The 15,694-nt window shown below is 49.4% G+C and overlaps 1 protein-coding gene across 1 annotated transcript in view; it reads left to right on the top strand.

The window, feature by feature from the left end:
- CAMTA1 (calmodulin binding transcription activator 1) overlaps positions 1 to 15,694 on the top strand; it is a 947,832-nt gene that overhangs the window by 225,836 nt on the left and 706,302 nt on the right. The window lies entirely within an intron of this gene.

Below are 15,694 nucleotides of genomic sequence, written 5' to 3'. Positions count from 1 at the left end.
AAATATGTCCTTTGAGTCAACAATTCCACATTTAGGAATTTATCCTGCGGAAAAGTTGTCATATGTATTTAAAGACATATTTACATGGATAATCACAGTGGCACGGTCACTGTAAATAAAGTAACCTGAATATTCATCAGTGAAGGACTGGTTACCCGATCCTGGTATTCCCATGCAAGGGAATCTTGTGCAATCATTAAAGAGGATAAAGAGATTCGTATGTATTGACATGGAAAGAGATCCATGCCATATTATTAAAGAAAAAAATCAGTTTTTTTTGCCATTTCAGTCTGAAAATTTTAAATATACAGTAAAATTGAAAAGGAGAAGACTCTTCAGAGTCTCTTGGACAGCAAAGAGATCCAACCAATCAATCCTAAAGGAAATCAACCCTTAGTATTCACTGGAAGGACTGATGCTGAAGCTGAAGCTCTAATACTTTGGCCACCAGATGTGAAGAGCTGACTCATTGGAAAAGACCCTGATGCTGGGAAAGACTGAAGGCAGGAGGAGAAGGGGGTAACAGAGGATGAGATGGTTGGATGGCATCATTGACTCAATGGACATGAGTTTGAGCAAACTCTGGGAGATGGTGAAGGACAGAGAAACCTGCCATGCTGCAGTCCATGGGGTCGCAAAGAATCAGATATAACTTAATGACTGGACCACAATAACAAAGTTGAAATAATTTTGTGGTGAAGCCTGTATGCCCACCAGCTAGCTTCCACAATTAACATTTTATTTTTTATCTCATATTCATCCAACCATCCACCTATCCATCCATTCAGCCACTCGTCCATCCATGCAGCCACTCACCCATCCATTCATCTACTCATCCATCCATTTATTTACCTATCCATCCATCCATCCACCCGTCCATCCACTCATCCACCCATCCGCCCACGCATCTATCCATCCACCCACACATCCGTCCATCCACCCATACATCCACCCGTCCATCCACACATTCATCCATCCGCCCACTCAGTCATCCATCCATCCATCCATTTTCCATCCATCCATCCACTCATCCATCCATCCACTCATCCATCCGTCTATCCATCTATCCATCCATCTATCCATTCATCCACTCATCCATCTACTCATCCATCCATTCATCACTCATCTTAATGTTTTGAGTCATTTCAGAGAATGTTGCAGACATCAGTACGCTTCCCTCCCAAATACTTAAACATGCATATATTTGAGTTCATTATTTGTTTACAGTTCTTTTGAAAAATTAGTTTTATAACAATAAAAGCAAAAATGTTTATATATGCAGGTCCACATGGATCATAGCAAACCACTTTGGATGGTCATGTGTTAGGAGCAGAGTTACCAAGCAGTGTACTTTGTAAGTGGATAAAGTTTGAATTGTACCATTTAATACATTCTTGGGGCATGGCATTTTGGTTTCTTCTCCTTCTCCCTCTTCGTCCTCCTCCATCATCACCTTCATCATCATCAAGCATAGTTACAGGAAGCTCTGCTTCTGTTGTAAAAACATAAACACTCAGGCATCCCCTGCATTTCAAGTGGCAAAAGAGACAAAAATGGGAGCAGTGTTCTGACTGGAGACCCTTGTTTTGTCCTTAATGAAGTCCAGTGTCCTTTCTGATATCTTTGAGGACAATGAATGAAAACAAAGGGCACTTTCTAAACATCTGCATGCTAAGTCGCTTTAGTCGTGTCCAACTCTTTGTGACCCTATGTCCATGGGATTCTCTGGGCAAGAGTACTGGAGTGGGTTGCCATGCCCTCCTCCAGGGGATCTTCCGACCCAGAGATTGAACCTGCATCTCTTACGTTTCCTGCACTGACAGGAGGGTTCTTTGTCACTAATGCCGCCTGGGAAGCCCATCTACATCGTCATGTAAATGCCTGAGTTTATTGAAATACTGAAAAACCAGTGGGGCTATGTGGAAATCGTGCAGGTATGTGGGGTGACTTATCTCAAGGGGTGTTTTATTCTGTGAAACTCATGAAGCTAATTGGCATGTGTCAACTTGGCTAATGGGACTCACTTTAAAGTCTGAAACCAAAGTTCTGAAAGATGGAAAGATGAGGCTCTGAGATTTGTTGCAATTAGGTATCCAAGTGCTTAAGCCCACTTGATAATTTTCTCTTCATCTCTGTGGGCTGCACAGTGTGGGAGGAAAAATGGGTAACCTATAGGGGAGTGGGGGGTGTGAGTACAGACCTATATATAATTTACTTTCCTGGAAAGACATATAGTCAAGTCATTTCAATTGCTTTATTTCTGGGGGCGTGTATCCCACAGTTCCTGCCTGGATTTGGGTGGAGTCCATTAGAAGTGGCAAAAATATTTCTTTTGGAGGAATTCAGGAACTTTTAGAGCTTTGCAGTGCATATTTTTTAATATGTTAAGTGCTATCAGAGGGTTTGGATCCCTCAATCTTCCTAAAATAAATGGATTTTACAGTTACAAAGTGGTGGCTTACTCTTTTTGGGGTTGCAACTCACAATAGCGCCGCCTTTCAAGTGAAATTTTAGACATGGTGAGTTCCAAAATGCTAACTGGGAGTCTTTTGACTTTTAGCATTTTGGAATAGAGCTTGAAGTTTCAGAAGCCTCTAGCATATTTCAATTTAATCTACTGCTGCTGTGTTGTCTCTTGTCTCCAGCATAATGCCAGGGCCACAGAGATGTTTGTGCAATGTAAATAATTTGTGGATTACAAGTAGTCTAAACTCAACATGTGTGCGATAGGCTGCAATAAAATTGCCTGGATGCAGTTTTACATGACAGCCTATGATAGTTGCTTCAGAGTCATTAGAGCCCAGTATGTAAATAAGCTGCATTCTAAAATTGTCTTAAATGTGCTGAGACAATGGATGTGAACGCCTTCCCCAGGTTCATTCATTCCATGGAGAATTTGCAGCTCACAGCTCCAGAAGACTTGGACCTGTGCATTTCAAATAGCATTCGGGACTGTCGGTTTGCCAATCTCCCAGAGCTATTTGTGAATAGGAACTGGAGTTTATCGTGCAGGGTCATGAACACAGCCGATAGCATGCAGGTGAAAACCATCCTCAGGACTCTCTGCCTCTTCTTCCATTTCTCTCTGTGTTAAAGATGGGGCCAAGTGGGAGCAGAGACACGAGGGCCCTTATGTGGTGCCCCGGTGTTTGGAGGAACAGAGAGATGAAAGGATGCTGAAAAACTACTCCTTAAAAGTGGCCCCTGAGCCAGCATGGGTGATGGAGTCAGATACGCCTCTCGTTTCACGCACGTGGCCCCAGCTGGGCTGGGAACTGGCTTTTTGACCGCAGTCTGGCCTGTCTGCCCTCTTGCCTGCGTGGTAGGTCGGGTTAGACCCATGAAAGCCTGGATTTCATGTGTATCTATTGTTTAAGAGGGCCAGTAAAGCTCGCTCTTTGAAACACACACAACATAACATAAATCAGAGCTAGAATCTTTTAACATTTACAGTTTTAAATGAAATTCTTGTTGAGAGTCTCTTAAGCTAGATTTATATCTGATTTTGCATTGAACTGTGTCGTTATGCGGGGCTGAGAAACTCTTACGAAATTAAGCATAATGCGAAAACATGCTGAAAAGACAGTTCTGTAGAAATGTGAAACATTATTATGTTATAGAATATTGGAGTGAAGAAATATGCAGAAAGGCACAATTACCATGGACATTTTCCTTTTAATGGTCCTTGTACAATCCTTGGCAGAAAGGTTTGCTGACGTCTCCTCGCAGATAAAGGAAAATTGAGACAATATTGATATTCTACATCCAGCTTGATTTTCAGAGAAGACCAGGAGAGCGACCCAGTCTGTTTCATGTTCTAAACACTGAGGCCTGGACTGTCCAGACTGATGCTCACAGGGACCTTGGTAGCATCTGTCGTTTGCCTTTGGGGATTTGGCCGAAGCCTACACCCCATGGATGGACCAAGAGGTTGAGATCACATGTTACCTTCCGGATGAGGAGCTGGAAGCTTCTAGAGGCTACTAGATTGGATGACTCTGAGTTGTTGGTTCCTTTATCTGAAGAGTTTTTAGGATTTGAAAGTGTCTGTCTAGGATGGTTTAGGGGTGGTCTTAGGGATTAAGCTTTATTGCTTGCAGCTGGGGGCAGGGCTGTGTTTCTCACGGTGATTGCTTTCCACTCCACAGGAGACCATGCTTAGCCTCGTTTCCCCTGGAAGCCCCCTGCCCCTGCCCCCCACATGCCCACTGATCTAGCTTAGGGCAGAAAGGATATCTGTCACGCATCCCCGGGGTTTTGTCCTTCCTTCTGCCCACCCATCAAGCCCGAGGCTCCAGTCTCCAAAATGGCTCCCGAGCAAATGCTTCTCTTGCTGCCTCACCTCGCCCCTCACTGGGGCTCCTCTGGCCCCTTGATACGGCTGTGCTGTGGGCGGAATGCTTGTTCCCCATCTTGTTCCTGCAGACCTTTTGGCTGAAGTTGTGATTCTGGGAAAGGGAGCACTGTTTCTTTGCTTTCGGATTCAGTCCCAGGCCTCCGCCTACCCATGGGAGGTCCAGGGCAGCTGGAGCAGGGCTGGTTGGCAGTGCTGTGCTCACAGGCCTTCTAGAAAACCTCCTCCCCTTCCCACCCACCTACAGCCTCCCAGCAGGTTCTCTGGAGGACTGAAGCTTTTCCAACAACCTCCCAGAGCCTGTGCCCTTAAGCCTGACATTGAGAGGCCACCAGCTGTGGGGGGAGGGGAACAGAGGCTGAGGTGCACCCTGGGTTGGCCCTCGGGCGCCTTTGGCATTGGTGCGGGGAGCATCATCTGAGGAGCCCATGCTGGGTTCTGCTCGGGGTCAGGTTACAGCCAGCTCAGTCTTCAGCCAGCAACCTGGCGGTTGCTCCCATCTCTCATTCTCTTTGCTTCCGCTCTTCTTGGAAGCTCTTAAAGGACCGCAAGGCCTTTGTTACTTAGAGTTGCTTGATATTAAGCAATTTGTTGCTGCTGCTGCTGCTAAGTCACTTCAGTCGTGTCCGACTCTGTGCGACCCCATAGCCGGCAGCCCATCAGGCTCCCCCATCCCTGGTATTCTCCAGGCAAGAACACTGGAGTGGGTTGCCATTTCCTTCTCCAATGCATGAAAGTGAAAAGTGAAAGTGAAGTCACTCAGTCGTGTCCAACTCTTGAGACCCCATGGATTAAAGCCTACCAGGCTCCTCCGTCCATGAGATTTTCCAGGCAAGAGTACTGGAGTGGGGTGCCATTACCTTCTCCGATTAAGCAATTTAGGTAATTCTAATTTGGACCTGCAATGTCTGGCTCTTGACCACCAGAGGTCACTGTAATAAGGTAGAAAGCAGGTGTTTAAGAGCGTCTTAAGTTGACAGTTGGATTAAAAAGAAAAAAAAAAAAAACCCAGACAAAATCCCCCTGAATTTTCTAACTGGCCCGGGTGTGCTGTGGGGTGTGGGCCTGCAGTCCCTGCTCTCCTTCTCACTTGTGGAGGGTCCACCCTGCTGCAGAGCCTGGCAGGACAAGGGCAGGTGGATGCTTGGGGAACATTCGAGTCCAAGGCCCTGTGCAGGCCCCGTGCAGCCTGACTCTTCCTGGTGCTGAAGCGGCCCACGCTTAGTGGGAGGGGCGCCCCTCCCTGCCCTGAGCTTCATGCTCACAACCCATTTCCTGCAGCAGTCTTGGGGGTTAGCTTCTCTTAGGAGTGTGCGTGTGTATGTGTGTGTGTGCTCCTCTCTCTATAATGTGGGTTCAGTAATAGTGCTGTCCACCTAGAGCTGTTTGGTTAAAAAAGGATGATGCACGTTGTGAGCTTAAAAGCTCAGTGCTTGGCCCATATCTCATGCTTGATGATGTCAGCCAGAATAATGCTGTCCTTAGGGGGAGGATCAAAGGCAACATTCACACCCCCAGATGGTGGCTTGGACTCTTTCTTGGGGAGTCAGGAGGCTCCCCTTCCTGCCCTCTTTGGGCATCTTCCCTGTATGTTGATGCCATTAGTGCAAAGTCAGAAGTACTGGCCTTTACTGGCAGCAGTTCTGGGATATTTTTTCTGGGAAGATGTTCTTGTCCTTGGTGGGTGGCTGGTAGAACTTTAGGGCTTTGAGGTGGGAGATAGGTGGCCTGTATTTAGCAAACACTGGGGTCCTCTTGGCTGAGCCTTTGTGAGGCTTCTCATGTGTGTGTTTCTCTCCCAATTTTAAATGCCTGAGTTTCCTGAACACAGTGGAATGAGAGATGCACACACATCTCTGCGCGGAGCCAGGCTGTGTGGGGAGAGGCGGTTTGGGAGGCAGGTGTTCACATTCCTCACTGGGAATGTTTGGAGGACAGATGGGTCTTGGGGAGGGTGGATGCCTTTCCTGGGCCCTCTGGGGGTCCGTTGGGGCTGCCAGTGGATGAGGTCAGGAACAGTGGTCTATAGGATGCACGGCTGCCATCCGCCTTCAGTGGGAATTTCCCCTGGATGCCTCTGCAGGGGTGGCACATGGACACACACACACACGGAAGATCACCAGGGCTACAGAGCAGATGCTCAGCACCATGACCATGGGGCTGCAGCTGCTGGGCCTGTGAACTCAAGCCCACCGACTGGTCACAGGGTCCTACTCTGATTAGTTGGGAGGTAGGAGAACAGAGAGAGAGAGAAAGCAGTGTTCTTGGGGAACCCCTGGCATCTGCAGTGTGCCTTCTGGTTTGATGGGTGAGATGAACTGGGGGGCTTCAGCAGGCCCGAAAGGCTCAGGCTGGAAAGGCACAGGCATGATTAGCGCATGAGGACGGGCCTCCAGTGCACAGATGTAGCAGATCCGAGAGAGGAGCCGTGCTCCCTGACCTTGAAGACATGGTATTTAAAGCCTGAATGAGCCCCAGGCAGGAAGTTCCCCCCTGCCTCCCGGTGACCTTCTGAAGCACAGCTCTTCACTTGCTCTGGAGAGGGATCTTATCCCTGCATGGCGTCCCCTCACATCTTCCTGGTATCTTTCCTCCAGCCTGCTCCTTATCTTCTCTCTGCTGCTCCCTCCTCCTCCCTCTTGCGTTTTTCTTTTCTATTCCTGTCTGCCAGCTGTATCTCTTCTTCCTTCCTCATCCTGTCATTTTGACTTAAAACAAAGCCCCAAGCCCACATGTGTAAGGGGTTTCTATACAGATTCTGGAGGGTTTTTTTTTTTTTTTTGGAAGCAGCCATTCTTATAAAGCCAGTCTCTTGATTGGTGATAACTTCTACACAAAGAGACCTTGTAAAGTAGAACCTATATCCCCAAACTGTGCACCGAAGAGTCTATCATGCTTGTAGCTATGTGCCAGGCTCCAAGCAAATGTTAGATGCTTATCTTTTTAAGCCTCCAAAAACCCCAAGGAGCCAGTGCTGATGCTATCCCCATTTTAAAAAAGCACATAACAGAAGCTTGGGTGCATTTAAAAGCTAACTTGCCTGAGGTCACCCAGCTGAAAGGTTGGAGAACCCTAAAGCCTGCCTTCTCCCCCTCTGACATGTTGCCTCTTGGAGTGCTGGTCAACCTCTCCTGAAAGTCTTGACTGTTGCTAGCCACACCTGCCTGTCTGCCTTCCTTCTGGGGCACTTGGAAGCATCTTACCTGCTCATTCTGTCCCCAGCTGAAATAGAAACCAGTTGGTCTCCATCCCACACAAAATCCCCCTTCAAGTACATCTGACTAGTCATTAAGTTGCCCCCAGGCCAACATCAAACTCTTTAAACTTTTAAATATATCTACATTTGAAATATTATTTTTATGCCATTAGAACCATTACATGCTTATTGTAGATGCCCTTGAGGAAAAAGGGTTTCTGCAAAGGGGGACCCTAGAATGTGACTGACATTTCAGAATCCTGGTTCTTCCAATTCAAGATATGAAATTGGCTTTTCAAGCACTCTGTGCTGATGGAGCCTGAATAAAGTGGAAGGAGTGCATTTCAAGAGTTTCCTCTTTGAAGATGTCCTCCAATGTCTGCTCTTGGATTGTGTGACTGATAAGGGCTTGGAGTTAACACATCTTTACCTGATACTGGCTCTCCCTTTCCATTGGAAAGTGTAAATTCAGAGGCCTTGAATGTATCTGGTTTAGATTTTTTGATACTGAAAGGCAATGTTAATCAGGTATTTGGCAGTGATGTGGAATTTAAACCCGAATAAAAGGAAATAGCTTAAATGAACAGCTTAGGTGCTGCTATTCCTGTCCAAACTGCTTTTTCTGGGGCTCAGAACCCAGGTGCTCTGAAAGGGCCTGAGATTCCTCTGACTGGGTACCTTGACAGGAAAGAGACCCCTGCATGAAACCTCTCACTTCTGACCTCTCTTGGCAGAAGTGTGCACAAAGTTCAATTTCAAAACTGCTTCTGCATGATAATAGCAATATTACTTTTAATTTGAAATTTTCATCTTTTCAGCCTGGTGTGTAAGCAAATAATTGAGACCTAATTTACTTTATTTAATAAGCTGGCAGCCAACATGGTTAAGCTCACACTGATAAAAACTTGGAGGCAGGGTATTTGTTTACAGTCTTCCAGATTTTTCTGACTGGCTTGTTTGGGTCTGAGCATGGTCATTGAGAGCAGCAGGAGGCCAGGACAGCAGAACTTGGGCATTTAGAACCCCCACACTGTCCTCAGGTGCCTGAGGCATCAGCATACAAAGCCAGAGACTACAGGAACTGTTGGAGAAGAGGGCAACAGAGGGTGAGATGGTTGGATGGCATCTCTGACTCAATGGACATGAATTTGAGCAAACTCTGGGAGATAGTGGAGGACAGAGGAGCCTGGTGTGCTGCAGTCCATAGGGTCGCAAAGAGTCAGACAGGACTTAGCGACTGAATAGCAATGACAGGAGCTGTCCATGGTTCCCAAAGGCTAGCGAATACAGGAGCTGTCCGTGGTTCGTCAAATCTAGAGCTCACAGGAGTTGTCCATGGTTCCCAAAGGCTGGTGACCACAGGAGCTGTCTAAGGTTCCAGATGAGAGGAATGGGCTGAACTCCCAGGGCTTGTGTGGGCAAGGCTACAGCATCCTTCACAGCAGGAGAGAGGAGCCAGTGATATCCCATTTAGGAAACAGCGTGGAGTGGGGCAGGACTGGGCGTGTTGCGTTCATATAAGACAGTCTTCAAAGGCAGCTCTTTTCTTATTAGACACCTCAGCTCGGTGAAGATATTTAACTTCTTTGAGCCTTGGTCTCTTCATCGTAAAAAATGCACGCAGTGATGCTTTTCCTTCAGGCTCGGCAAAGGATGAACTGCGAGAGCAATGTGCCATGGCTGTCATGGGGTGATGCCCACCATGGCCCTGGCCTAGGGTGACGTGGAGGCGGCCTCAGTGCGGACCGTGGTACGTATGCATGTCCCCTGGGGGCATGTGCACTCCCTTCCCCGCTGTGAGGTTACAGGTGGCTATGCGACCAGCTTTGGCTGACGCAGCATGAGCAGAGTGATGTTGGCCTCTATGGCAGAGGCTTTAAAAGCCAGTATGTTGTTTGCTCCTTGCCTGGATTCAGTGCCTCCATCAATCAGCCTGGATCCCTGAGCAAAAACAAGCTTTTTGTTTGTTTTAAGCCACTGAAACTTAAGGGTTGATTGTTCCCACCTAGACGTTTGTGAGGATGCATTTTCCCCCTTCAGTGAGAGGCTCATGCTCCACAGAGAAGGTTAGCTTTGGGCACAGTCTTGTGTTGGGACACAGCATCTTCTAGGTTTAGGGGGAGCAAAGAAGATCCTAGATGGAGGGATGAACACCAAGGTCTGGAGGGGGGTGTCTCAGGCTCCCTCCAGTAGATTTCTGTCCCTTCTTTGTCTTCCCCTTCCTCCTCTCTTCCATCTACTTTTTCCTTCTCTCTTCCCTGTTCCATTTCTTCCCTTCCAGCAGCCTCCCTCTGCTTGCTTCTCTCACCAGGCGTCCTGAGGCTTGGGTCTTCCTGAAAGTTGTCATCTAACTGGCCTTTGTCCCCAGAGAGATTATATTGAAGCTCTTTGCAGCATCATTTTCTCCTGTTTCCTGGGTTTCTTGTTGCTGTCTCATTTCTCAGAGGTGATGAGGATTAGATAGTGAAGCTGATAAGTGCAAATTCTCCACTGGCTGAGTGGGCACAGTGGTGAGGTGTCAGCCACACAAGAGACATGTTCAAATGGCATCCACCCAAGATTAATGCCCCCTAGGAGCACAGCTCTTGTGCCCTGGGTAGATTCTGTAAAAACCCTGGAATTTCTATTGCTATATGACTTTCTGGTTTTCTCACCCCTTCTCTCCAATTAATTCCATTTAATCAGTTAGTGAATTCCAAGCTAAGTCATCCTGAGAGCAGGGAATGCTCCTGGTCATAATTGTACACTCTATCTGGGAGCCTGGGAGGCAGAGAATTTCATTTTTTTGTGCAGGGAAAGTGGAGTCTTTCTGGCCTGGTGGGATAAGACTTTGGCTGGATGGCACTCAGAGCTGTGCTTTATTAAGATAATCTGAATATAATCACTGCAGGAAGAGAACCTATTAATTACTATGACAAGGAGAAATTTTTGAGTCTGGAAAAAGGGACGAGAGTCACTCCAAGGTAAAATAAACCACTGCAATTGCTAGAGTCCAGGTAATTGCTCAAGTGAGACAAACACTAACTAGGTAGTCACAGTGGGGGTCATTTGAAAAACAAAATGCAATTAAAAGTTTAATACTTGATGGGATTAGTAAATTAAGAGTTTCAGGAATGGGACTTCCTTGGTGATCCAGTGGTTAAGAATCCACCTGCCAATTTAGGGGACACAGGTTCTATCCCTGTTCTGGGAGGATCCCACCTGACATAGGGCAACTAGGCCCATTTGCCACAACTACTGAAGCCTACCCTCTAGAGCCTGTGTCCGCAACAAGTGAAGCCGCCACAGTGAGAAGCCTGAGGCTTGCAACTAGAGGGTAGCCTGTGCTTGCCACAACCAGAGAAAACCCACACGTAGCAATGAAGACCCAGCACAGTGACAAAATGTTTAAAAAACAGAGAGTTTCAGGAAAATGGGTCCTCTAGAGAGACGAGTGGATCTACTGATTGTTCTGGAAGGGCCAGGGAGCTGGGGATGTGGTGGGCACTGCTCCCGGCAACCTTTGCCTGGAGAGGCTTTCTCTGTGTCACCCATGAGTTGTCATCCTGTTGAGCTCTGCCAGAAATCCAGCATTCCTCAGAAGCGTCTTGAGCATTCCTGACCAAGCCCTTTCATCTGTCACTGGGGTAGTGGCTTGTGCCTGTGCAGATGGCTCTGCACGTGTGTGGAGACACGATGCCTGAATGGTCTCTGGATCTTCCGAGGCGGGAACGACCCCTGGAAGCTCAGCTTTGCGATGAGACTTTCCCCAGATGCACTCGAAACTCTTCATAAGACTTTTGAGACTTGGAGATGATCCATCAACCTGTGTTGCAAATCTCCTCCAGCTTTAGGAATTAGTTGAAAATTAAAGTTACAGACAGGCCAAATCTCCCGAGTCCCAGACCGACTCAGAAATGTACAGTGTGCGGCTTCATTTTCACAAGTAGCTCCTCAATAATGTACTCGAGGGGAATATAGTTGAAAGTCAAGTTGGTTAACTTGACCCCAAATGTCAGCTGTTGGCTGGACCATGAGCTCAGTGGGTTTCAGTGTGGGGGTCACACACTCACTGCCTGTTGATTCTGGGGTTTTGGCCCAAGCTGGAGGTCAGTGGGGTCAATACGAACAATACAGAGGGACACTGCTTGGTCTGTCTCTGAAAGCTGGAAACGTTGGTCAGGAAGACTACCCCCCACCTGTGTGGACAGCCCACCCTCTCTCCCACCTTCACCTGGATCCTTGATTTGGGGTAATCGTGATGAATGATGCCACTCATTCTGATTGATTCCATCTTTTTTGGTGTCTCCTGTTTACAAAGAAGCAACTAAGAACCAAGAAGCTGAGATGCTTTTCAAAGTGTCTGCTGCTGCTGCTGCTAAGTTGCTTCAGTCGTGTCCGACTCTGTGCGACCCCATAGACGGCAGCCCACCAGGCTCCCCCATTCCTGGGATTCTCCAGGCAAGAACACTGGAGTGGGTTGCCATTTCCTTCTCCAATGCATGAAAGTGAAATGTGAAAGTGAAGTCGCTCAGTTGTGTCCAACTCTAGTGACCCCATGGACTGCAGACTACCAGGCTCCTCTGTTCATGGGATTTTCCAGGCAAGAATACTGGAGTGGAGTGCCTTTGCCTTCTCATCCTCAAAACACTTATTAAGCCCTTAGTGTATGCCAGGCGCCATCCTGAATGCTGGGGATGCGGTGGTTGGAAGTCTAGGTCCCTGCCTGCATGGAGCTTATACTCTAGTGGGAGGAGGGGGTTGGGACAGTCAGTGGGATGATAGCTAGATTTCATGATGTCTCAGAGGGCGACCCATGCTGTGAGAGCAAGTAAGGAAGGGGCAGGGAATAGAGAGGATGGGGGCTGGATAACATTAAGTCGGGAATCAGGTTATTAAGTGTGCCACCCCCAGCGTTTGGGTAAAGCCTGGGAGGGGGGAGTGAGCCATGTGCACATCTGGGGAAGGATGTCCACTTGAGAGCAAACAGCAAATACAGTGTCCTGCTGATGGGATTGTGCCCGGCCCCCTTGAAGGATGGCTGGGAGATTGTGTGGTGGAACGGAGTGAACAGGAGAGGGGAACATGGATGGAAGTGAAGACGGAGAAGTGACAAGTGGTGGGCTGCATGGGGCTCAGACTGTTGCGAGGGGCTAGGGCCACTGTTCTAGGCCAGTGCTGGGGTCATCGGCCGGTCATGGTCATTCTCCTTCCTTTCCTGGATATTGCATTGCCAGTCTGACTGGCTTGCTCTCCAGCCCAAGCCTCTCTGCTTCAGATTCTCAGGACTGTGACCTTCCCCCCTGCCCCAGTCTCCTCCTCCACATTCTCACTGACTCTCTCCCATTGCCATGGATCTGGGGTCAGTGCCTTTTCACCTTTCATGCTGTCAGATTCCGGCAACCCCTCTGGGGACCACCCCCAGAACCTGTGCTCCCTCCTCCTAGTGCCCCGAACCCCTCCCTTCTTCAGTCACCAGAATCCCCTGCAACCCAGTGATCCTCGTCATCCCTCATACTCTGACGGTCCATCCGACTCAGCTCAGATCCCACCACTGGTCATTTGCTCCCCTGCACCCCCCACCGGGTCCCTTGCCCTCTCCCACATCATCAGACACGTCACGCTCCTTAGACCCAACTCCCTCCTAGGCTGTGTCTGCACATGCCTCACTGCCCCGAAGACACCTGCAGTGTCTCGATGCCCAGCTGGCTTTGGATTCATGAGCTTGGACCTCAAGTGCAGTCTTCACCTGGCCTGACACCCTCCCAACTGTTCCTCTTCCACTCCATCCATCGTCCCTCCCTGCCTCTCTGCCCAGGCCCCGCTCGCTCCTCCCTCTCACTCACTCACTCACTCCCTTTCTCACCAGGAAGCCCAGCTGTCAGAATAGAACGTTCAGCCCTCACCCAGCCCCTGGCTCGCTCAGCGGAGGCACAGAGTGGAACAGGACTGCACAGGCAGAGAGGACACTACTGGGCCAGTGGGAAGATGGGCTATTTGCGCCCTTGGCTGAGGACACGTTTCACATGAGAACTTGACCGCAAGTCCCATCTGTTCGGAGCCATATCTTCTGCTATTTTCCTTTCTCTGTGCTGTGCTGGCAGTTTCCTCTACGGCCTTACTTTTCCATTTCTTCTTTCTCATCGGTGTCCACCTGTGCTCCCATCGTAGACAGCTGCCTGTCCGCTCATTTCCCCCTCTGGCTCTGACTCCATTTCTGTTTTCCCCTTTACAGCAGCTTTGAAGGGTGAGTTGCATGCTTTCTCTCCAGGTCGCCTCCACCCCGTGGTTAGACACTAGGACACACGGCAGCAGCCTCCTCTCTGCTCGGCTGCAGTCCGTCCCCCTGCTTCCCTGTCTCACACTCTCCCCGCACTTGCCCGGGAGGTCTTGTTAGGACGTGCACCTGTCATTTTACTTCTTGGCTACAAAGCCTTCCGAGGTCCCCTTGTCACTCAGAGTAGAGGCCAGAGTCCTTGTCCCCCTGAGCTCACTTTCAACTCTCCCCTCCCTCACTCTGGTCCTTGGGCATCTTGACCGCTCTCAGCCCAGGGTGTCTGCACTGGCTGTTCCTGCCTGGCGTGCTCCTCTTCTGCACATTTGTGTGCGTCCCTCAGCCCCATGGACAGGGTATCTGTTTGCCTGTGTCTCCAGCACATCCAGCAGGGCTTGGTGAGTGTTTGGTGCTCCATACACACTGGCGGAATGAATGAACGAATGAATGAATGACTGCTGCCTCTAGGAGCACCAAGTCTTCCTGACAAGAGCTGGCTCTTAGCAACACAGCATCGAGCAGTCCCCTTACCCTGATCTGGCCTCAGGCTTCGATCTTGCTGCTGTTCCCTGATCCCTCTGTCCTCACCCACCTTGGGGACCCCTTCCTGCTGGCTGTGTGCTCCTACAGCCTTGTTGGATTGAGTCCCTGCTGGAGGTTGGGCCCTGGGCTTGCCTGGCTCACTGCAGACCATCCACCCTCATCATCTCTGAGTCAGTCGCTGCTGGCCCATGGTTCCGCCCCACCCAGGCAGGGGACTTCTGCCTTCTTCACTTCTTTTCCTGCTATTCTCCAAGTGTATCACCATGAGCTGGGGGTTGGGGACCAGAGGCTTCCTGCTATCTCATGGATAGCTTTCTCCCACTCCCACCCTCGAGAGACTCCATCCTCCCCCAGGAGGAATGATGGGAAGAGAGGCCAGCGGCCCCACATCTCTTGGTTCCTACAACAAACAGCAGGTCTTCCATGGTTTTTCTGAGTTTGAGGATGGTAGGGAACACTGATGGACGATTCAGGGCCTTATTCCTGACAGAGCACATTATGTACGTGTTCATCTTCTAATTCTTCCTTTCACTTCTGTGGGATTTGTAGGAAGCAACTAGTGAGGCCAAGTGACAACTCATCTTCTCCGGAGGAGGGGCTGGGTGAGCACTGCAGTAACAGAAGGTAGGGTCAGCCCCATTTCTCCTGGGTCTCTGGGATGGCACCCCAGGAAAAGATCCAGCCGCAGTGCGGGCAGTCTATGCCAAGGGGGAGGGAGCTTGCGGGGGACTCCATCTCACTGCGAGGCCGCTGGTCAGAGTAGACAGCAGCGTGGCCTTTGGGGCTAGGCTGGCCTAACCTTGACTTACAGCTCTGGTTCCTACTCCTGTGAGCCCAGGAGAGGCAGCCTCTCTGGTCCGTGTTATCATCTGCAGGATGGTCTTGCTGGGTTGCTATGAGACTGGATGAGAACAGGTGACTGATGAATAGTAAGTATTAACTGGAAACTCTTTTCAAGTAAAGCCGTACGTTGCAAACCAGGGGTTTCCCTTTATGACCATGTTAAACATCCACGTGAGGCCTCTTGAAGCCCTGGGTTGGCTCAGCTCTGCCTCTCAGTGGCTCCAGGGGTACTTAGCGCCGAGAGCTCCGCTGCCTCTCATGTGAGATGGGGCACAAATGAGAGGACGCACAAGAAGGGATCTAAGGCACAGCTCATGTTTGGGAGCTGTGATCTCTTAATCTTCAGTCACACAGTGAACACACCTCGTGCCCTTTCTGTTTCAGATGCCGTGCAGGGGGCAACCCCCATGTAGAGAGACTGCTGGGCAGTGGCCAAGTGTCCCAGGCTCCTTCACCCAAACGGCTCCATCCTTATCTGGGGGCTGTGGCCCTGTCACAATGGAGG

This window comes from Capricornis sumatraensis, chromosome 14 (genome assembly GCF_032405125.1).
Source record: "Capricornis sumatraensis isolate serow.1 chromosome 14, serow.2, whole genome shotgun sequence".
NCBI classification, from domain to species: domain Eukaryota; kingdom Metazoa; phylum Chordata; class Mammalia; order Artiodactyla; family Bovidae; genus Capricornis; species Capricornis sumatraensis.
This window is presented reverse-complemented; position numbering and strand designations above follow the sequence as displayed.